The following is an 8,226-nucleotide window of genomic DNA, read 5'->3' as shown; positions in this document are numbered from 1 at the left end:
TTTTTTTTGGCTATGTCTGAGCAGGCAGGCTGTGTGTTCTTTGTTGTTTGCTCATCTGGGCCCGATACTTTTCACCTCCTTCTCCAATTGGCAGGGTCAGTCACTCAGATGTGGTACAGCAGGGCAGGTCTAGCTGAAGAGGAGTTGCTGGGATGAGTTGTTTGTGGCACTTACTACAGCCACCAGGGCGGGTAGGTAATCAGTGCAGGGCATGTTCCAGTAGGCTGTGCCTGTGCTGCTTGGTGGTGTGATGTTAAGTGCACTGTGCAGGCAGGCAGGATGGTAGGGGGAGACTGTGATGTGTGGAGCTAAGATGGGTATGGGAGAGAGGAGAGAGGAACAGGAGCCCAAAACATACAAACAAACAAAAAGAGTGCTAGGGTAGCTGGCCATTGGAGTGGAGAGATGAGAGACTATGAAACGTAGAGAAAAAAAAAGGGGAAGAAGAAGAAAGAAAAGGATGAATAAAATAAAAATTAGAAAGAAAAAAAGAACAGCAAAGCTCCCAGGGATCCCACCAGTGCATCTACGAGGTCTGGGGAAGTTGTTCCCAGGTGTTGAAGTACAGCCTGGCTAGGAGGTGTAGAGGTATTCGGCGCCAGGTATCCAGGGGACAGGAAGAGAAGGAAGGTACAGAGAGAAGAGAAACTGAGTAATGAAGAAAGACAAAAAGGGAAAAAGAGGGAAAAGAAAACAAAACAACAACAAAAAAAAAAGAACAAGAAAAACCCACAAAAAAAGAAATGCTCTTAGGGATCCCTCTGTGTGTCTGCACAAGCTGACAGGGTAGGTCCCAAGCCACACAGCACCACCAGGCCAGAATGGGCTCCCAACTCGAGAAAAGAAAAAGAAAACAAACAAACAATTGAAAACAAACTAACAAAAAGCCCCAGGATCTCACCAGCATGGCAGCACAGACCGGGAAGCAGTTCCACACTCGAACAGAGCTCCACAGCCCCTCAGGAAGAAGCAAAGATGGCACACGGAGCAAGGTATTTGAGCAGAAGGAGAGGGAGGTGGTGAGAGGTAAGGAAGAACTCAAAAGAAGAGGAAAAAAGCAGCACCAGCAGCCAACAAATGGCACTCAGGGTGTCGCCAGTACAGGCGGGTGGAATCCAAGCAGCCGGTGCTTCCCAGCCAAGAGACTGTGGCCTCAGGAAGCAGAGGAGGCTGAGTAGAGGTGAAGAAGTGTGGGGGGTGGGAAAACGCATATTGCTGTTTACTGGTTGTTCTGTCTCTTGCTGGAAGCTCCTTGAAGCTGCTTTCTCATACTCCCTATTTTCTCTAATAGGAGTCCAAGATAGCAGATCCATACTGCATTAGCTGATAGGGGACCTCTCCATGTATGTCTCCTCGCTCTCTGTTCTCTGTCAGTTTCTTATTCCATTTGGTGTTTGGCTGAGTTCTTTATCTCTTCATTTGATATTTAGGATTTCAGGATTGCTGTTTTCTCTGTTTGGCTTAGTTTTTTGGATCTTTGCTGAGGGATGGCATGGTGCTTCTGCCTAGAGTGCCATGTTGCCGGAAGTCCTTTCAATTCAATTTTTCAAACTGTTATTAAGGATGTATTTACTGCCATCACTAAGCTGGAATGCCTTCAAGTTTCTTACAGAAAAGTGCAGGTGACATACATACAAAGCACCATTTCAGTATGATGGCTTATGTGTTAGGATTGAACTCTGCCATGGTAGCACATTGAAGTGTCACTTGGACTAGTCTGGGAAGCCTGGAGATGATGATTCTTGAAAACAAAAAGTACACGTTAAACAGGAGAAGAAGCAAGGGAAGATAAATTTATGCAGGAGAAACAGCAAGAATGCTTGGAGGCTTAATATGTTTGGTAAATTTTAGACCATAAATCTCAAAAAGGGGAACAGTGGGAAGTGAGGATTGAGAGATAGTCAGGGTCCAGGTTATTGGAAAGTTTTACAAACTGACAAGGAGCTTAGACTGTCTGGGGATGATAGGAAACCATGGAAGAACTTTAAACAATGCAGTGTCAATGTTTGATCATTCTACAGAGGACGGTCTGGAGAGACAGAGGTGGGAAGATCAGTTAGGACACCAATGCTGAACTCCAGGTGAGAGGTGATGAGAGCCCTCTTTAGGGCAGAGTGCAGATGTCCAGGGTAGGGACAAATATGAGAAATATTTAGAACACAAACTGATCAAACTTGGTGATCCTACAGGTCATCTCTTATTCCATTATACTATAATGGAATAAGAGATGTCTGTTATACTATAATGGAATAAGAGATGACCCGCTAGGATTCTGGTATAGGCAACTGGCAGGAAGCCATGGCACTAAATGAGGCAGGGAATACAAAGAAGAAGTGATTATTAAGGGAGGAGGAGATGAGAAGGGCGGGGAGATGCTGAATTTGGTTCAGGTCACACTGAAGCTGGATTGACAGTGAGCAGACCCATATGAACTTGGGGATCTCTTGAAATATTTGGAGAGATTGAGAATAAAGACCCTGTTTCACTGATACCATTTAAAAGCTTTATCTTAAAAAGGAAAATTGGTCAGGGAAGATACTTGGTAATATGCTGGATGGGGACTTCTTAGGTTGAGAAGTCTAGTGGTCTGTGTAGAAACTGCATTTATATTTTGAAAAATTCATCTGTCTTTATTTATTCTTTCTTTTGCTCAACAAATACCATCTGAAAACTTATTGTGCTCGGTGCTGAAAATACAAAGATATATAAGATATATAGAACATATTTAAGGAAATCATAGTTGAGAATTAAGAAATTAGTTTGACTTCTGTAGCTGACAAGGCAAAATTCTCATTAAATTTGAAATGGCTCTTTTTTTTTTTTTTAAGTTAGAGCAAAAGATGGTTTTGTGTACAATGAAAGAGAGCCAGTATTGTGGCCAGCCTTATCTGAGCTATTCTAAATGTGTGGTCCTGGCTGAGTTAGTTAGCGTAGCCAAGTTTGGAAATGAAAAATTAGGTAACGCAGGCCAATTTTCCTAGTGAAGATAACCAGAAAGGCTTAAAGAGGTTGAGCGCTAATAAGAGAGTGAAGAATTACTGGGGAGTTTGGAGGCTCAAGGAAGCAAAGTGAGACTTTAGGACTTCTTTACTCCAGGAGAATATGGTAATTCCTGAGGAGCTGGAGAGAGGCTGAGAGGTTGAACTAAGAAAATGGATTATAGTCCAAGACCTAACGAAGTAGGAAGGGCCACTGGAGAATCCCCCACTTTGAGGTGAGATGCTGAAGAAGTAAGGATTAACTAGAAGTAGATAAGTTTTCTTAGGCACTTCAGCTTAGAATCATACCAGCTGCCTCTAAGAAGCAAATGTAAATCTTCTCTAAAGGAAGAATACACTTCTACAATTTTGCTCATATAACTATTGGCACATAATTTTTAAAAGGTGTATAACAAGAAGAAACAAGGAGAGTAGAAACAAATCAGTATTGGGTATAAATATTTGAATAATCAAAAACATTCTAGAAAATGTTGTATCCACCAGGGTTCCAGTCAGAAAGAGATGACACCCTCAAATTATGTTAATTTGGGGGATAATTTAATAAAAGAATAATTTGCAAAGGTGTGGATAGGGATAGGAAAGCAATAGTCCCGTACTCTGAGACTACTGACAGGAAAGAGCTTTTGCTGCTTCTAGGCAACTGAAAGGAGTCCTGGTGGTACAGTGGTTAAGCATTCAGCTGCTAACCCAAAGGTCAGCAGTTTGAACCCAACAGCTGCTCTGTGGGAAAAAGATGTGGCAGTCTGCTTCGATAAAGATGTACAACCTTGGAAACCCTATGGGGCAGTTCTGCTCTCCTACAGGGTCGCTATGAGTTGGACTCTATGGCAGTTTTTTTTTTTTTTTTTAGGCCTGCAGAGGTATGGAGAGGAAAGAGTTACCAAAACCTGGAGACAAAGAGTCTATAATCACGGGATATAGCCAGCCGACAGCAACCTTGCAGGGTGAGATTCCAGAAATTCAAAACCCAATCTCAGTCTTCCCGCTCCCTCTGGTTGCCTACTGGTCCTCCCTATTGGCCAAACACAGCTGGAAACCAGAGGGCAAGAAATTCCATTGGTTAAGTCCATGTGGATCAGGCTCCTAGGGAGACAGCAGGGTGGAATAGGGTGAAGATATATCCAGAGAGGCAAAAAGAAGATATATAATACATGTTTTTATTTTTTCCAAGAAAATAAAAGAAATGATTGAGGATGTAGACAGAGAACTGGCAACTATAAAAAAAAAAAAAAAAGCAGAAATTCTAGAATTAAAAAAATACAATGATCAAAATCAAAAACTCAATGAATGAGGAGGCAGGGCCAAGATGGCAGTGGAGTCACACACTTCCGGTGCTCCTTCTTACAACAAAGACCCAAAAAAACAAGTGAATCAATTATAGCTGACAATCTAGGAGCCCTGAACATCAAAGGCAAAGTTGAGGAATCAGACTGAGAGCAGGGGGAGGAAGAGATGGTTCAGAAGCAGCAAGGAGTTGTCAGATCTGACCCAGTGGGAGCCTGCATCCTGTGGGCTGGATCAGCTGGCATGAGCGCTGAGGTGGGCAGTGGCATTCAGAACGAGTTTTCCAAATCGGAAGAGTCTGCTCAGGTCTGCAGAGCCAGTTAAAAGTGACACTCAATCGGCAAAAGATAAGTACATGCATTTAACCTACCGCACGGATCAAAAAACACCCCCACTGGGAAAAACCTCTTTCCCATTTATTTGCTCCCTTCCTGATCTACACCAGTCCTTGGCTGGCTTCAGCGACTGCCACTTCCTCTGGACCAGAAGTAGGACCCTCACGTGCCCTGAGCCATTCTCCCGGCCTTGGAGGGGGAACAAATTAACAAACAGGAAAAAAATAATATGCCAGCTCCCGTAAGTCAGGAACCCAGGGTAGGCACAGCTACTTTGCCTAGGCACAGACATAAGGGGTCCACGGACTTTGAATGCCTTTCACCCCTACATAGTCCTCTGTGGGCCCATTTCAACAGCTAGGCTCTCATTAGCACAGTACACAGGGTATATACCTGAAACCTAACTTCACTACATCAGCTATATGGTGGAATGGCAGGTTTGAGATATTTGACACCACTCTGGACATTAAGCAGAGTCCTCACCTACCCACATCAGGGGCCCGAGGACTGGGGACTCCACCCATGCCACCTAGCCACCTGTGACAGGGGTTCAAGAATAAGTGGTGCCTCCCAGTCCCTACAGCCAACAACACTGGGTGCCCATAGTCCAGCTGCAAAGCCCACTCCCCTATGCACTCTAGGGAACAGGGACAAGTTTTCCTCCCAGACACTCAGGGGCAGCTGTCTGCCCCTGCTTTGCTCAGCATGAGACCTCCTACTGCAGCCAGATACTTGCGTCTACTCCAATTACCTCTGCCTATCTCCGATTGTAGGTGAGAGCCTGCACCACACACTTGATGACTGACTATTTGGACACCTGAGCTGAATCCATACAAAAAAAGTAAATGGACTCCTCGGCTCACATACCTAGTAACAGATCTAACCACTTGGTGACAGGATGTTAGAGCTTCAAAGGTGCCAATAATCAAACTACCTCACACGAGCAGCCTATTTGGGCATATCAAAACAAAACAAAACAAGAAGCTAGGACAAAGTGAGCAAACATAAAACAAATAAATATAATAACTTATTGATGGCTCAGAGACAATAGTTAATATCGAATCACATAAAGGGGCAGATCATGATGGCATTAGCAAGCTCCCAAAACAAAGAATCAAGAAATCTTCCGGAGGAAGGGAACTTCTTGGAATTACTGGAGAAAGAAAACAAAAGATTAATATACAGAAACCTTCAAGATATCAGAAAGATCAGGCAAAATGCAGAACAAGACAAGGAACACACAGACAAAGCAATAGAGGAACTGAAGAAAATTATAGAAGAGCACAATGACAAATTTAACGGGCTGCAAGAATCCATAGAGAGACAGCAGACAGAGATCCAGAAGATTAACAATAAAATTTCAGAATTAGACAACTCAATAGAGAGTCATAGGAGCAGAATTGAAGCAATGGAAGTCAGAATAAGTGAGATTGAAGATAAAGCACTTGACACCTACTTATTTGAGGAAAAATCAGATAAAAGAATTTTGAAAAAATGAAGAAACCCTAAGAATTATGTGAGACTCTATCAAGTGGAATAGCCTACGAGTGATTGGAGTCCCAGAACTGGGTGGGGGGATAACAGAAAATACAGAGAGATTGTTGAAGATTTACTGGGAGAAATCGTCCCTGATATCGTGAAAGATGAGAAGATATCTATCCAAGATGTTCAATGAACCCCACACAAGGCAGATCTCAAAAGAAAGTCACCAAGACTTATTACAATCAAACTTGCCAAAACCAAAGATAAAGACAATTTTAAGAACGCCTAGGGATAAACAAAAAGTCATCTACAAAGGAGAGTTAATAAGACTAAGCTCTGACTACTCAGCAGAAACCATGCAAGCAAGAAAGCAATGAGAAGACATATATAAAGCCTTAAAGGAAAAAAATTGCCAACCAAGAATTATATATCCAGAAAACAGTCTCTCAAATATGATGGCGAAATTAGGGCATTTCCAGATAAACACAAGTTTAGGGAATTTGCAAAAACCAAACCAAAATTACAAGAAATACTATTTTAAGGGAGCCCTCTGGTTAGAAAATCAATAACTTCAGAGAACAACCCAAGACTAGAACACAGGTCAGAGCAACTAGATATCAACCCAGATAGGGAAGTCACAAAAATAAATCAAAGCTAAACCAATGAAAAGAGGGAAACAGAGACATAAATATGTAAAACAAAAAAGAGGGACTAAAAAATGTAGTCATAGATTTTTCATATGGAGAGAAAGGAAGTCAAGGCAATATAAAGAAATAAAAGATTTGTTTAATCTTAGAAAAAAGGGGTAAATATTAAGGTGACCACAAAGGAAACTAACAATCCTGCAAATCAAAATAAAGAACTAGAAAAACATAAAGACTCAAGAAATACAAAATCAACAACAATGAAAAAGATGAAAAGAAAATACATAAAGAAAAACAACTCAGCACAGAAAATTAAGTGGAATAAAGAAACTATCAACAACACACACACACACACAAAAAAAAAAATCAAAATGACAGCACTAAACGCATACCTATCAATAATTACCCTGAATGTAAATGGATTAATTACACCAATAAAGAGACAGAGAGTGGCAGAATGGGTTAAAAAAACACCATCCATCTACATGCTGCCTACACGAGACAAACCTTAGACTTAAAGACACAAACAAACTAAAACTCAAAGGATACAAAAAAATATATCAAGCAAACAACATTCAAGAAACAGCAGGAATGGCAATATTAATCTCTGACAAAATACACTTTAAGGTAAAAGCCACCACAAAGGATAAGGAAGGACACTATATAATGATTAAAGGATCAGTACACCAGGAGGACATAACTATAATAAATATTTATGCACTCAATGACAGGGCTCCAAAATACATAAAACAAACTCTAACAGCATTGGAAAGAGAGATAGACAGCTCCACAGTAATAGTAGCAGACTTCAACACACCACTTTTGGTGAAGGATAGGACATCGAGAAAGAAGCTCAATAAAGACACGGAAGATCTAAATGCCACAATCAACCAACTTGATGTCATAGACATATACAGAACTCTCCACCCAACACAGACAAGTATACTTCCTTTTCCAATGCACTGGAACATTCTCCAGAATAGACCACACAGTAGGCCATAAAGCAAGCCTTGACAGAATCCAAATAATCGAAATATTACAAAGCATCTTTTCTGACTGTAAAGCCATTTAAGTGGAAATCAATAACAGAAAAAGCAAAGAAAAAAAAAAATCAAACACACAGACACTGAACAACACCTTGCTCAAAAACTATTGGGTTATAGCAGAAATCAAGGACAGAATAAAGAAATTCACAGAATCAAATGAGAATGAAAATACATCCTACCAGAACCTTTGGGGTACAGTAAAAGCAGTGCTCAGAAGTCAGTTTATAGCAATAAATGCACACATTCAAAAAGAAGAAAGGGCGAAAATCAAAACATTAACCCTACAACTCGAACAAACAGAAAGAGAGCAGCAAAAGAAGCCCTTGGGTGCCAGAAGAAATCAAATAATAAAAATTAGAGCAGAATTACATGAAATAGAGAATAGAAAAGTAATTGAAAGAGTTAACAAGACCAAAAGCTTGTTCTTTGAAAAGAT

This window comes from Trichechus manatus, unplaced genomic scaffold, assembly GCF_000243295.1.
Source record: "Trichechus manatus latirostris isolate Lorelei unplaced genomic scaffold, TriManLat1.0 scaffold00021, whole genome shotgun sequence".
In the NCBI taxonomy this organism is placed as follows: domain Eukaryota; kingdom Metazoa; phylum Chordata; class Mammalia; order Sirenia; family Trichechidae; genus Trichechus; species Trichechus manatus.
This window is presented reverse-complemented; position numbering follows the sequence as displayed.